Source organism: Phyllostomus discolor, chromosome 10 (assembly GCF_004126475.2).
Source record: "Phyllostomus discolor isolate MPI-MPIP mPhyDis1 chromosome 10, mPhyDis1.pri.v3, whole genome shotgun sequence".
Lineage (NCBI taxonomy): Eukaryota > Metazoa > Chordata > Mammalia > Chiroptera > Phyllostomidae > Phyllostomus > Phyllostomus discolor.
Window position 1 is genome coordinate 63,422,880 of NC_040912.2, and position 15,891 is coordinate 63,438,770.

The 15,891-nt window shown below is 37.3% G+C and overlaps 1 pseudogene; it reads right to left on the reverse strand.

Annotated features, from left to right (window-relative positions):
* Positions 1–3,868: 3,868 nt before the first annotated feature.
* On the reverse strand, positions 3,869–10,176 carry LOC114507304 (annotated as a pseudogene).
* Positions 10,177–15,891: the final 5,715 nt, after the last annotated feature.

Sequence of the window (15,891 nt, forward strand, 5' to 3'; positions counted from 1 at the left end):
CTGTATGTCCTCCTTAGCGAAGTATCTGTTCAGGTCTTTGGCCCACTGTTTAATTGGGTTGTTTGTCTTCCCGGAGTGGAGTCCTATGAGTTCTTTACATATTTTGGAGATCAAACCCTTGTCCGAGATATCATTGGTAAATGTGTTTTCACATACAGTAGGTTCTCTTTTCCATTTTGCTGATGTTTTCTTTAGCTATGCAGAAGCTTTTCATTTTGATGAGGTCCCATTTGTTTAGTCTTTCCTTTATGTCCCTTGCTCTACAGAATATATCAGTTTTCACCACTTTTATTCAACATAGTATTGGAAGTCCTAGCCACAGCAATCAGACAAGAACAAGAAAAAAAAGGCATCCAAATTGGGAAGGAGGAAGTAAGGCTTGTCACTGTTTTCAGATGACATGTTAGTGGACATAGAAAACCCTATAAACTGCACCAAAAAACTAGTTGACTTAATAAATGAATTTGGTAAAATGGTGGGATACAAAGTCAGCATTCAGAAATCAGAGGCATTGTTGTACACCAACAATGAAATATCAGAAACAGAAATCAGGGGGAAAATCCCATTTACTAAAGCAACAAGAAAAATAAAATACTTAGGAATAAACTTAACCAAGTCAGTAAAAGACCTGTATTCAGAAAATGATACAACACTAAGGAAAGGAATTAAAGAAGACACAAATAAATGGAAGCATATACCATGTTCATGGATTGGAAGAATCAATATCACTAAAATGTCCATACTACCCAAAGCAATTTATTGATTCAATGCAATTCCTATCAAAATACCAATGACACATTTCACAGATATAGAACAAACATTTCAAATATGTATATGGAACCACAAATGACCCCAAATAGCCTCAGCAAATTTGAGAAAGAAGAACAAAGTAGGAGGGATCACAATACCTGATATCAAACTATGTTACAAGGCCACTGTAATCAAAATACCCTGCTATTGGCATGATACATAGATCAACAGAATATAATAGAGAGCCCAGAAATAAAGCCATGTCAATATTGTCAGTTAATATTTGACAAAAGGGGCAGAAACATAAAATGCAGTTAAAATAGCCTCTTCCATAAATTGTATTGGGAGATCTGGACAGGCACATATAAAAAAATGAAACTCGACCACCAACTTACACCATACACAAAAGTAACTCAAAATGGATAAAAGACTTAAATATAAGTCTTGATACCATAAAAGTCCCAGAGAAAAACATAGGCAGGAAAATTTCAGACATCCAACAAGCAATATTTTCACCAATACATACCCTAGGGCAAAAGATATAAACAAAAGAATAAACAATTGGACTACATCAAACTAAAAAGCTTCTGCATGGCTAAAGAAAACACCAACAAAATGGAAAGGGAACCAACTGTATGGGAAGACATATTTGCCAATGATACCTAGGACAAAGGTTTGCTCTCCAAAATATTTAAAGAACTCATACAACTCCACACCAGGAAGATAAGCAACCCAATTAAAAAATGGGCAATGGACCTAAACAGACATTGCTCCAAGGAGGACACAAAGAGGGTCCACAGACACATGAATAAATACTCAACATCACTAGCCCTCAGAGAGATGCAAATTAAAACCACAATGAAATACCACTTCACACCAGTGAGCATGGCCATCATTAGTAAATCAACAAGTGTTGGCAAGGCTGTGGAGAAAAGGGAAGCTTAGCACACTTTTGGTGAGAAGGCAGACCTGTGCAGCCACAGTGGAAAACAGTATGGAATTTCCTCAAAAAACTAAAGATACAACTGCCATTTCATCCAGAGATCACACTGCTGGGACTAAACCCCAAGAATCCTGAAACAACAATTCAGAAGAACCTATGCACCTCAATGCTCATAACAGCATTATTTGCAATAGCCAAGTATTGGAAACAACCTAAGCATCCATTAGTAAATGAGTGAATAAACAGTGGTGCATTTACACAATAGAATACTAGCAGCAAAATGAAATAAGGAGCTCCTACCCTGGCAACAGCATGGATGGAACTAGAGAGTATTATGCTGAGTGAAATAAGCCAGGTGGTGAAAGACAAATAACATATGATCTCACCTGTAAGTAGAACCTAATCAACAAAACTAACAAATGAGCGATATAGAACCAGAGACTTGGAAATAAAGAACAAACTGACAGTGAGGAGAAGGGTGACGGGGGGGCATAGTGGGAGAAAGCAGAGAAAGGGGCAAGCAAGGTAACATGAATAGAGGACTCATGGGCCCAGACAGTGGGATGGCATTGACTGTTGGAGTGGGTGGGACAGGGTAGGGGTGCTCAATGGAGAAAAAGGCAGGACAACTGTAACTGAATAATAATAAATATATAAACATATAAATAAATATTTACAGGTACAGTTCATAGAAGAGAGCTTTATTTTTGTTTTTAAAGCAAAAGAAAATTTCTCAAGAACATATTTGAAGAATAAAGATCGTAAAGGCACAAGGCAACAAAATGGTCAGAGAAACAATGAAAAGCAATCAAGAATGTAGAATTTTAGGCTTAGAATTTTTTTTGGCTTGTAAAGCATGTTTCTGTTTGTTTAATACATCTGAAAAGAATACATATACAAAGAATTGAGACTGAGAAAGCAGCAATTCAACACTAATGAATCTACAGAATTAGGATTTGGGGAAGGTGGAGGAGATTACCTAAACGTTTTTAAAAATTGAAAACTGCAACCAAAATAAGCTGATACAAGAATCTTTATAAGACTCTCTCCATGACTTTTGGTTAAACTAGAGAGCCTCAGCTGGCTGCTGTAGTGCTCATGCAAAACAGAAATAAGGGGATTTCCCTGAGGTCCCCATGTTGTTAAATGTCCTCTCCACCTCTAGCTTCTTAAAGGAACATGTCTCCATCCTCATAGCTTGAAAGAGGATATGAATCATTCCACAGACATCTGTCTTCTAGCACCACCCCTCAAATATACTAGGTCTTCAGCTGTGTTCTAGAACATCATCTTACACTATTAAGCTGCACATTTATGCTAAGCATATAAAACAATGACTGACAAGGAAAATGTTTTTTAATTATGTACTCAACTCACTGGGTACATTTCAAATGGGCAACACTTTTGTTCCTTTATCAGTGAAAGGAGTTAGAAATTAACCTAAAAATAATCAGCCAATGGCTAACAAATTTCCTTGAAAGTCAGTCACATATATAGTGTATCCTAGAAAAGAAGAGAGGCAAGACAGTCCCACCCACTTTCATGACTGTCATCAAATACTGAATTTACTCAAGGGTGAAGAGAAAAGGCCACTTTGAATAAGAAGTATGTTATTAAATGATGCATTTACTATACTCCTTCCTAAAAGCACCTGGTAAGGAACATGTTTTCTAAATTAGATCTAGGAAGTGTAATGTGGAATCACCCATTCTCCTCCCCTAAAGGGATATCCAATGGTTAATGAATTTTTAATGACTAAATAAAACAAACCCTACATATACTCCCCCTGGAAAAATAGAAAGAAAAAATAAAGCTAGATGTCCCAGATCACGCTCCACAGTGGAACCCAGGAGCAACTTCAACAACCCAAACTACTCTGTTACTGAGACATCCTAAACATGACTTGCTTTTAAACAAAAAGCAATAAAAAATACTTTTGAAACAACAAAACAAAAACTAGTACTGACCACATTTTTGACAATACACAATTACTCAAAATTAACTAGTACTGAGAGCGGGAAAAGGACCATACCTATGGGTCTTGTTTCACAAAGTGCACGAGGGTAGGTGGAGTGCATTTGTCATTATTGCCAAAGCAAATTATAATTTTTAATTGTTAGTTTGACTTAAACATTGCTTGTAGTATGATGTGTAGAAAGGGCTCTGGAGAGTTGTTCATAGCAGCACATACCCTCCACTCTTCCTTGGTTCTGGAGGCTCCAGGGCAGCCAATATTGCTTCATCAAGTATATTCTCTAGGCCTTTCTGTGTGAGTGCAGAATGCTCCACATAATTGATAGTCTTCAGTCATGGGCCAGCTTTTCAGCACTCTGGGGTGATAGGCTTCTGCTTGTTCTTGGCAAGTTTCTTAATAGTTGAAGGGTCATCTCTGAGATCAATTTGGGTCCCAACATGCAAGAAAGCAGTCTTTGGACAGTGGTGAGTTACCTCGGGCATCCACTTTTTTTCACATTTTCAAATGAGGATGAAGGGACCACTAAAAAACAGACTAGAAATATATCTGTTGTGGATTACTCAGGGGTCATAACCTGTCATAATCCTCTTGCCCTGCAGTATCAAAAAGTCCAAGAGTATATGGCTCTCCACCAATCATAATTGTGACTACATAGTTGTAGAAACAGTTGGTACATACTAAGATGGAAATTTGTTTGTTGTGTAGGACATCAAGAGACATGTTTTACCAATGGCACTATCACCTACAGCTCACTTAACTATCTTCACTGGCGAAAGAGTTTTTATCCACTTCAAATATCTCAAATCCGGAGATAATCTCAGCTTCTCCACCAGGTGTCAAGGCTTTGAATTCTGAACATTAAATTTACTTAACCTAAAATTTAATATATGATTTACCCTGTTGATGGCTTTAGAGTGAGTTTGCTTTTGTTTTTAGGGGGTTTTTTTGTTTGTTTAAATTTATGGTTTTGTCACTATACTCTTTACAAATGGACATCTCTTTGTAACTTAATTTTTCATACCTTTTTTCTCACATCTATTTATTCCTAAAATAGTCTCTCACTTTTCATTGAAAAATTTTTACTTTTTTTCAACTATAATGATTTTATTAATTTCTGAGGTTCTGATAATGAAACAAAGTCTAAGTAGATGCCAGGAAAGTATATTCATAGGTGGATATACTTTAGGGGGGAATTCAAGCTATAAGTTTGTGTAGACATAACCTGACCCAGAAAAAATCAATATCACAAATGTGATCATATTTGTTTGTCTCATCTTGAGATAACAACTTCTTAAAGGTTACAAAGCTATTGTACATATGGTTTGTAGTTTTGTTTTATTATCCATTTCCCCTTAGGCTCTACAAATTAATAGAATGTATTATAAAAATGAGGTGAGTTTACAAAAGCAAATACCACAAGAGAAATAAAAAAGCATAAAGAACACATATAAAAACTACTGAGACATGGTGGAGACCAAGAATAATATATGAGGTACTTTTAAGTATATTAAGGAGGTAGAAGAGGACATAAATAATCTTGATTCCTGAGTATGAGATCATAAACTCTTCAAGAATTTGGTAACCTGATCAATTTTATGAAAAACAAAATTGGTTTGAAGTCAGATGGGTAAAACCAACTGCTGTTAATGTGATTACTTTTTTCTCATTTTGCCTAAGTCTAGACTAGACGTCAGGTCTTAACTTCCCATAGCACTACCATGTATGACAAATGTATTTAAAAATTTAAAATTAGAATGTATTTTGGGGATGTTGTAGCTTTATAAATTAGCAAACTGGTGGAAGGTTTTTTTCCACTCTACTTTTTTATTCAGTGGTCAGTTTACTATTCATTATTATAATAGCACTACTATTTTTTAAAAGGTTTTATTTATTTTTAGAGAGGGGGAAAAAGAGAAAGAGAGGGAGAGAAACATTAATGTGTGGTTGCCTCTCACATGGCCCCCACTGAAGACCTGGCCCACAACCTAGGCATGTGCTCTGACTGGGAATTGAACCAGTGGCGACCCTTTGATTCACAGCCTGTGATCAATCCACTGAGCTACACCAGCCAGCCCTAATAGAACTACTATTGTAGTATAAATTCACCACACCTAACCCTTATATAAGCTGTAAATTGAAGTCAAATTGTTAACTCTCATCAGATGCTAATTAAACTATTACTGATTTTATGTAGCATATTATGCTTTAAGTATATATGCTTGGGATACCTAACAGATAGACTGCCACTTTTAGATACTAATAATGAGGATGTTGGTTATATTTTCAACTTTAATTAACAAGTGTAATACTCACTTGCAAAGATATCATTAAAACAGCATTCAAAATATGCAGAATTAATAATACAGAGTTGGTTACTTAATATCCCTTTTAGAGTTTGACCTTTTCAAAATGTAGTCTAATATTTGGCCATAAAACCATTGAAGTTTCAAAACTTGTTGCCTAAACTCACCTTAAAATCTATTTCCTTGGTGAAGTGTTTCTGTTTTATTGCAAAAGAACATTTCACTAATACCACTATACCAACTACAAAAACAAAAGTAAATGTGTGATATGTAACTTCTGGTATCTAGTCCAGAATGTAAGGGGCTTAGAAATAGTTACTCTATCTTCAAAACCAATGGAGAGTGAATAAACTGAAAAATCAACAATTCTTCTTAGATCTACCAAAAAAGTGAGTTTACAGGACAAACTATTGCCTCCAAATTAGAGAGATTAAAGGACAGATACAGAGAATTACAACTTACTCAAGCAGAAATCCATAAGCACAAAACCCCTTGGGAATGAATCCCAGGGTAGGAAAACCTAAACTTTGATGCATTGCTAGAGGCCTAGTGACAAGAAGACTAAGAGTTAAGAGTTCTAGAAGTACCCAGATATATGAGGCCCTTCCACTTTTATCAGATTTACCTCCAGGAACTCTACCAGGTTTTCTCCATGAATAATCAGAGAAAAATTTTCTTCCACTTTTGGAAGAGGGAAGGGAAAAATAACCAATTTGAAGTTCACCAGAGCATTCTATTATTCTTAACATAACCTTCCCTCAGGAGAAACTATTTAATCAGAACCTAATCAACCTGAGAAAAGGAAACACCCAACTTCAGCCTCATCAAGCATTTTTGTCCCACCTAAGGTACATGGAAGTGGGGATTGAGAAGCTGTGAAGTTCACAGTCCAAAAGCACAGGTTCACCAAAAGGCTGAGACCAATAACAGGACTATAGAATGTTTTCCTTTCCTCACATCTTACCACTATATTAATAAAGACCTATTTACATCTTATTCTTTTACATGATACATCATGTCTACTTTTCAACAAAAAAGTATAAGGCATACTGAAAGGCAAAACACACACACACACACAGAATTGAGGACATTGAACAAGCATCAGAACTAGAGTAAGATATAGCAGGGATGTGGAAATGATAAGTCCCAGAATAAAAAAAAAAAGCAATAATTAACATGATCAGGGATTTGGTAGAAAAAGTAGACAACATGAAAAAAAAGATGTATAACATAAACAAAGAGATGGAAATCCTGAAAAAATCAAAATGTGCTAGAGATCATAAACACTGTAACAGAAATAAAAATGTTTTGAAAGGCTCATTAGTAAACTGGATATAACTGAGGAAAGAATCTAGGAGTTTAAGGGTATGAAAGTATAAACTTCCAAGGCTGAAAAAGAGACAGAACATTACTCTGGCTGGCATGGCTCAGTGTTTGAGCACCAGCCTGTGAATCAAAGGGTCATGGGTTCCATACCCAGTCTAGGGCACATGCCTGGGTTGCAGGCCAGGTCCCCAGTAGGGGGCCTGTAAGACACAGCCACACTTTGATGTTTCCCTCCCTTTCTTTTTCCCTCCCTTCCCCTCTCTAAAATTAAATAAGTAAATTCTTTAAAAAATAGAGAACAAAGACTGAAAAAAGTAGAGCAGACAATTCAAGAACTGTGAAACAACTACATAAGATATAACATACATATAATGGAAATACCAGAAAATGATAAAAAAAAGGAAAAGCAATAGTTAATAACTGTGAAATTCTCAAAATTAATGTCAGTCACCAAACCAGAGATCCAGGAAGCTTAAAAGACATCCAGGAGGGTAAATCCTTAAAATATTATACGTAGACATATATTCTAACTGTAGAAAATCAAAGGTAAACATAACTTCTTGAAAGAGGCCAGAGGAAAAAAATATCTTACCTATGGAGGAGCAAAAGTAAATTTACATTGACTCCTCAAAAACAATGCCAGCAAAAAGATAGTAAAGTGAAATATTCAAAGAGTTAAAAGAGAAAAAACACCAACCTAAAATTGTATAACTGCAAAATTATTCTTCAAAAATGAAAGAGAAATAAAATCTTTCTCAAACAAGCAAAAATTAAGTGAATTTGTTTCCAGTAGATTTGCCATGTAAGAAACATTAACAGTTCTTTAGAGAAAAGTAAAATGATATAGGCCAGAAAATCAGATCTACATAAAGGAAGAGCATTAGAGAAAGAATAAGGGGAGGCAGATAAAGCTTTTGTTTTTCTTATTCTTAATTGATCTAACATAAAACAGATTCTTCAAAATAATGGTAACAATGCATTTAATTATGTATGCTTGTGTGCATATATATGCCTACATATAAGTGAAATAAATGACAACAATCATACAGAAACAAAAGGATAGAAATTAGAATTATTTTATTATAAATTACATGCACTACCATGAAATGATATAGTGTTATTTGGAAATGGGATTGGGGAGACCCAAGATGACTACGCAGTAGCTGGGAGTTCCATCCACTTGTTCCCAGATCCAACCTGTCTTGCAGCCTATTGACAGAGCATTCAACTTGAAAATCCAGTGGAGAATGAGAGAGTAAGTGAGTGAGTGTGAATGCAGATGAAAGCACGGGCAATGTGAATGTGTGGGAATGGGCAAGACCCAACCAGCCAGCAGGGCACCAAAGTGTGGGCTGCATGGGCTCTCCAAGTGGAGCGCCTGCCACCATTGCAGCCCAAACCAGCATTTTTGGTGGTGCAGAGCCAGGATATAGCTGCATAGCGGTGCAGGAGCCATGAGCACTAGTGGCAGAGGGAGACTATTGGAGAGGTGCTGGCTCCAGAAACAGCGTGGTGGGAGCAGGATCACCCAAGGCTGAAAAATCTCTGGAGGGAGCAGGGAGAGTATCCTATCACCACCCTGTGTTATAGTATAGCCATGGGGCTCTTTCCAACACTATCCAGGAAAGATCCAGAGAGAAGCTTTATCTAAAACTGTCAGAAGCTCTGACACGGTGGCCTGCCCCTGGCCATGAAAGACTCTGGTTTTTGAGGAGGGAGAGCATGAGGAGAACAGGCCCCCCAAGGCTTAGTGCTGCAGCATGTGGGCCACACAGAAACTCTTCTAAAAAGGGAGCAGAGGTGAGACCTGAGACTCAGCAGGGACCCAGGGCTTGTAGGCACTTGTGCATGGGTGCAGCAGGTCTGCTAACAGAGAAAGCAGAGGGATAGAGTCACACTGAAGGGTCTGTAGGACCCACTGAGTATGACTGGTGAGAAGGGGGCTGTTCAGAATAGAGAACTGGGGCTTGATCTTCCTGTGAGAGAACAGTCAGCTGGGGTCTGAAAGGACAAGAGCTGAATGCTTGAGTTTTGCCACAGCCAGCCAGATCCTCTCACAGACAGGTGAGCCCAACCCCCACGTGAGGGATTACAGGCTCTGCAGATCAGTGAGGCCAGGTTCCAGAGCATCCTACTGGGCACATTTCTACAGGGGAAAGAAAAAACAGCTCTGAAAGGGCCCTTAACCAGACACTACAAGCTACTTGACACTTGAGCCCTAGTCCATTAAACCCAGGAGAGGAGAGAGAATAGAGACAGGCACAAGGGAGCTTTAGGACCTCACCCAGCCTCAGCAACCAGAGGGAGTTGCTGCCTGTGCCAAGCAGAAAAGAGCTGCCCCTTTTACACAGATTGGCCCCTCATAGGGAACAGTCACCAAAATCACCAGAAAACATATATTATTGGGAAGGATCTGGGACAGACAAGATGTGTGGCAAGGGGATGGGGAAACACTATCACTATAACCTCTAAGACTGAATAGTGCTTTCCAGGGGTGACCCAGGGGTTCCCTCTCCTGATCACACCAGAGGCCTCCTCTGGAGGCAGGTGGAGAAAGTACTGGCAGTCCTCTTGGGTCATTAAAGGAACCACTCCTGGACTCAGGGCTTATGAAAAGCCAGCAAGGCAGAATCTTGGGGTCTAGCCAAATCTGAAGGAGACAGCTCTAGACTATGGATCACTCGAAGCCTTGAAAATGTTGCCTAGGGCCAGACTGGGACCCATCTAACTTCACCAGGGGAAGATCCAGAAAGTGAAGACAATGGTAAACACTGGATTCTACTGAGATGACTTTCAGCACAGTCTTCTTCATCATTTGTGGTACTTTTGCTTCTGCAAAGCTTGTTAACATTCATTTCTTTTCCTTTAAGTTGCTGCATATTAGATCACTGGTATTTATATTATGGTTTATTTCAAACCTCATATTTTACTCCTCCCTTATCTTACTCCATTTTACTTTCTTTCCACCTCTTCTTTTTATTTGAAATTTCATGTTCTCTCTTGTTTTGGACTTGTTTCTATTCTGCACTCATACTATATCCCCCTGCTCCAGACTCTCAAAACCATTTTTCTTGTCATTAGTCATCTCACATTCTTGTTCCCATTCTAAGATACTTTTATTCCCTCTCCACCTTTATCATCCTCAACTTGTTGGTTCTAGATACAGTGGTTGTTGTTGCATTTCTTTAATTTTATTTCTAGATCTTCACTATTTTTGTATTTCAGATCTCAAATTTTACCATGCCCCTCTCCTACTCCATTTTGCCTTCATCCTGCCCTTTCTTTTCTTTCATTTTCAATCTCATTTTTCCCTGATTTAGCCTGATATTCATTCCTAACTCATAATACTTTTCCTTCTCACTTTATTCTCTCAAAACTGCTTCTCTTTCCTTTAGATATCGCTTAAGCTTTTCTTTCTATTCACCTCTTAGTCCCATCCCAACTACATTAATCTTTGTTCATTTGTTGTTAATATTGGTATGGTAGATCTTTTTCTCCTATTTGGTTCCTATTTCTGTTATTCACTATATATTTTTGTAAAATTTTTATTTAAACATGCCCTGGCTGGTGAGGCCCAGTGGTTGAGTGCCAGCCTGTGAATCAAAGGATAGCTGGTTCAATTCCCAGTCTAGGGCATAGGCCTAGATTGTGGGCCAGGTCCCCAGTGAGGGGCAGGTGAGAGGCAACTACACACTGATGTTTCTTTCCCTCTCTTTTTCACTCCATTCCCCTCTCTAAAAAAATAAATAAATAAAACCTTTTAAAACATAAATAAATGAATAAACCCAATACTATACACTTCCCTTATTCCATTCTGCTTTTCTCTCTCCCTTTTTTATTTATAGTGTAAATTTTATTTTCTCTCTATTCATCTTGTTTCTATTCCCTACTCTTATTAATCTTCCTCCTTTTACCTTCTCAATTATCATTTTCCTTCAGTTACTCAACTCATTCATTTTTCCTTTCTTATAAGTCTTAATCTCTTTACACTTTTATTAATATTAGTTCAATTGCTATTGATAGTGTGTGGGTGGAGGTTATTTTTGTGGGTGTGGGTTTGTTTCTTGGGCTTTTTGGTTTTGTTTATATATCACCTGTACAAGAGCAAAGAAGTCATAATGATGTGACTGTCAGCCAGCCAGCCAGAGCAAAGGACACACCAAAGAATGACCAAACAATAACCATAACCCAATAACAACCAGAGAGTACACATAAATAGCATAAAAGGCATTCCAAGAGCATCGAGCTCAGGAGATGAAGAACACTCAACCACAGAGCCCCACAGTTCTCCCAACATAGGTAACACCATGAAGACAAGGAGTCAAACCAAGTCAATGTAATATGCAGAAACACACAAAAAGAGTCACCTAAAATGGAGACATAAAGTGGCAACCCCCAATAAAAAGGAAAAGAGGGATGCTCAGAAAGAATGGTAAATAAAATTGAAACAAACAAACTATCAGATATTAAGTTCAAAATAATGGTTAGGTGGGTAGTCACAGTGCTCAATAAGAATTGCAAAAAACTCCAGGGAAGCTACAAGAAATTTACAGCAACTACACCAGCATGAAACTATCAATAAGAGCCAAGAAGAAATGGAGAATACAATATCTATAACAAAATACACAGTAAAAGCAATTAAAAACAGGCTATATGAAACAGAAAACCAAATTAGCAACCTGGAAGACAAGGTTAAAAAAAATTAAAACTCCCAGAGGGAACAAAAAATGAAAAGAGACTCAAAAAACTTTTAAAAGGGTTTAAGGGAACTGCAGGACAACATGAAACATAATAATATCCATATGATAGGGATACCAGAAGAAAAAGATGAGCAAGGTATAGAAAACCTGTTTGAGAAGGTAATGATAGAAAACTTCCTCAACATGATAACAGAAAAAGTCATACATTTCCAGGAAGCTTACAGGGTCCCAATCAAACTGAAACCAAACAGAACCAGTCCAAGATACATCATAACTCAAATGGCAAATTTTAAAGACAGGTAATCTTAAAGGCAGCAAGGGACAAACAGCTATTAACATGTAAAGGAGCTCCAATAAGACTGGCAGCTGATTACTCAACAGAAACATTACAAGCCAGAAGAGAATGGCAAGACATATTCCAAGTAATAGAAAGCAAAGGACTGCAACTAAGACTACCCAACAAGGCTCATGTTTAAAAGGAAGGATGAATAAAGACAAAAAATAGGATAAAAGAATACATTTCCACCAAACCATCATTGGAAGACATGTAAAAGGACTGCTTTAAGAAAAGGAAGTAAGATAGAGAGAGACAAAGAGGAGAGAGAGAGAAAGGAAGGCAAAACAAGGGGAAAAGTGGCAATGAATAAGTACCTACCAAAAACAACTCTACATATAAATGGGTTAAATGCTTCAATAAAGACATAGAGTAGCTGAATGGATAAGAAAATATGACCAGCATATGCAGCCTATAAGAGACATACCTCAGAACAAAAGATCTACATGGACTGAAAGTGAAGGAATGGAAAAATATTCTAAGCAAACAGACATGAAAAAAGATGGGGTAGAATATTTATATCAGACAAAATAGATTTCAAAACAAAGGCCATAAAAACAGAAAAAGAAAAACACTTCAAAATATTAAAGGGTAAAATTCATGAAGAAGATATTACCCTTATAAACATATATGGACCCAACATAGGAGCATCCAAATATATAAGGAAAATCTTGGAGAATGTCAAGAAAAAATATTGACAGCAACATGCTCATCATAGTGGATTTTAACACCCCCATTTTCAACAATGGATAGATCTTACAAGCAAAGAATCAACAAGGATGTTGAGGCACTGAACAACACTCTAAACAAATGGACTTAATTGATATATAGAGAGTATTTCATTCCAAAGAAACAAAACATACATTTTTTTCAAACCCACATGGAACATTTTCAAAGATAGACCATATGATAGGACACAAGACAAGCCTGAACAAATGCAGGAAAACTGAAATCATATCAAACATCTTCTTGGAACACAATGGCTTGAAACTAGAATTCTCCAAAAGGAAAAAAATTCAAAAGCATTCAAATCCATTGGGACTGAACAACATGCTATCAAATAATGAATGGGCCAACAATGAGATCAAGGAAGAAATCAGGAAGTTTCTGGAAACAAATGAAAGTGAACACACAATAAATAAAACATATTGGACACAGCAAAGGCAGGCCTGAGAGGGAAGTTCATAGCCATACAGCCCTACCTAAAAAAGATAGAAACATTTCAAATAGTCAACCCAATCCTACATCTACAAGAACTAGAGAAACAACAACAAACAAAGCCCAGAGCGAGTAGAAGGAAAGAAATAATCAAGATCAGAGCTGAATTAAATAAAATAGTCTAAAATAACAATTCAAAGGATCAATAAATCCAGGAGTTGGTTATTTGAAAAGATAAATAAAAGTGGAAAGCCTTTAACCAGAATCATCAAGAAAAAAAAAGACAAAGGATCCAAATAAATAAAATAAAATAGGAAAAAGAGGAAATTACAGCCAATACCACAGAAGTGAAAAGGATTGTAAGACATTACTATGAATAACAAATGTCCAGAAATTGGACAACCTCGGTAAAATGAACAAATTTCTAGAAACATATAATCTTCAAAAACTGAATTCAGAACAAGCAGAAAGCCTGAGTAGACCAATAACAACTAGTGAAATTGAAGCAGTAATCAAATTCCAGGCAAACAAAAGCCCTGGACTGGATGGCCTTACAGGCAAATTTTATCAAACATTTAGGGAAAAGCTAACTCCTATCCTCCTCAAATTATTCTAGAAAATTCAAGAAGAGGGAAGTTGTCTAAACTCATTTTATGAATCCAGTATTATCCTAATTCTAAAATCAGGTAAAAGCACAGGAAAGAAAAAAATCTACAGGCCAATCTCACTGAGGAACATAGGTGCTAAAATCTTCAACATTGGCAAACTGGGTCCAGCAATATATTAAAAAGATCATACACCATGATCAAGTGGTATTCATCCCAGGGATATAAAGATAGTATAATATTCACAAATCAATAAATGTAATACACCACATAAACAAAAATAGACAAAAATCACATAACCATTGAATACATATTGAAAAAGCATTCAGCAAAATACAGCACACATTCATGAGTGTTTTTTCATGATAAAAACACTCAGCAAAGTGGGAAGGAGCATATCTCAACATAATAAATGCCATATATGGACTTCCGGCCAGGACTGAAGCATAAATAGATACATTTTACCTCCTCACACAACTAAAAGAAAGAAAACAACAAATTTAAAAATAAAAAACAACCAGAACTGACAGCAAATCAAACTGTATGGAAGTCCAACAACCAAGGAGTAAAAGAAGAAACATTCATCCAAACCAGTGGGATGGGCGGAGACAGGCAGCCTGACAGAGAGGACTCATGACAAGGCAGCTGCTGGTGGAGTGGGTGGTCCCATATTTGTGTGCAGATAAATTAGGAGGAACAACTAGGGAGCAAAACTGACTATACAACCCAGGGTTCTAGCATGGGGAAAAATAAAGCCTCAAAACCTCTGACTGAAAAAAACCTGTGGGGATTGAGGTGGTGGGAGAAACTTCAGCCTCACAGGGGAGTTTGTTGGAGAGACAAACATGGTCCTAGAATGTACACAAAACCACTAACCTGGGAATCAGCACCACAAGGGCCTAATTTGCTTATGGTAGTGGTGAAAGTGACTGAAAGCCAGCAGAGGGCTGAACATGAAGCATTGTTCCCTCTTGGGCTCCTCCACCACACACAGTCCCACCCTGGCAAATACTCAAGTTTCCTCACCTTACTATATAATAGGCAGGTTGAGACAAAAGAAAAAAAAAAGGCCCAAATGAAAGAACAGGTTAAATCTCCAGAAAAAAAATGCAACTAAGCAATGAAGAGATAGCCAACCCACCAGATGCACAGTTCAAAACACTGGAAATCAGGATGTTCAAATAATTAGTTGAGTATGGTCACAAAATACAGGAAAAAGTGAAGGCTATGAAGTGTGAAATAAAAGAAAACTTACAGGGAACCAACAGTGATAGGAAGGAAACCTGGACTCAAATCAACAGCTTGAACCAGAAAAAAGAAATAGACAAACAGAAGAGAATGAAGAAACAAGAATTCAAAAAATGAGGAGAGGCTTAAGAACCTCCAGGACAGCATGGAATGTTTCAATATCCAAATCGTAGGGGTGCCAGAAGGAGAAGAGGAAGAGCAAGAAATTGAAAACTTATTTGAAAACATAATGAAGGAGAACTTCCCCAATCTGGCAAAGGAAATAGACTTCCAGGAAGTCCAGGAAGCTCAGAGAGTCCCAAAGAACTTGGACCCAAGAAGGAACACACCAAGGCACATCATAATTACATCACCTGAGATTAAAGATAAGGAGAGAATCTTAAAAGCAGCGAGAGAAAAGGAGACACTTACCTACAAAGCAGGTTCCCATAAAACTATCAGCTGATTTCTCAAGAGACCTTACAGGCAAGAAGGGGCTGAAAAGACATATTCCAAGTCATGAAAGGCAAGGAACTGCATCCAAGATTGCTCTTTCTAGCAAAACTTTCA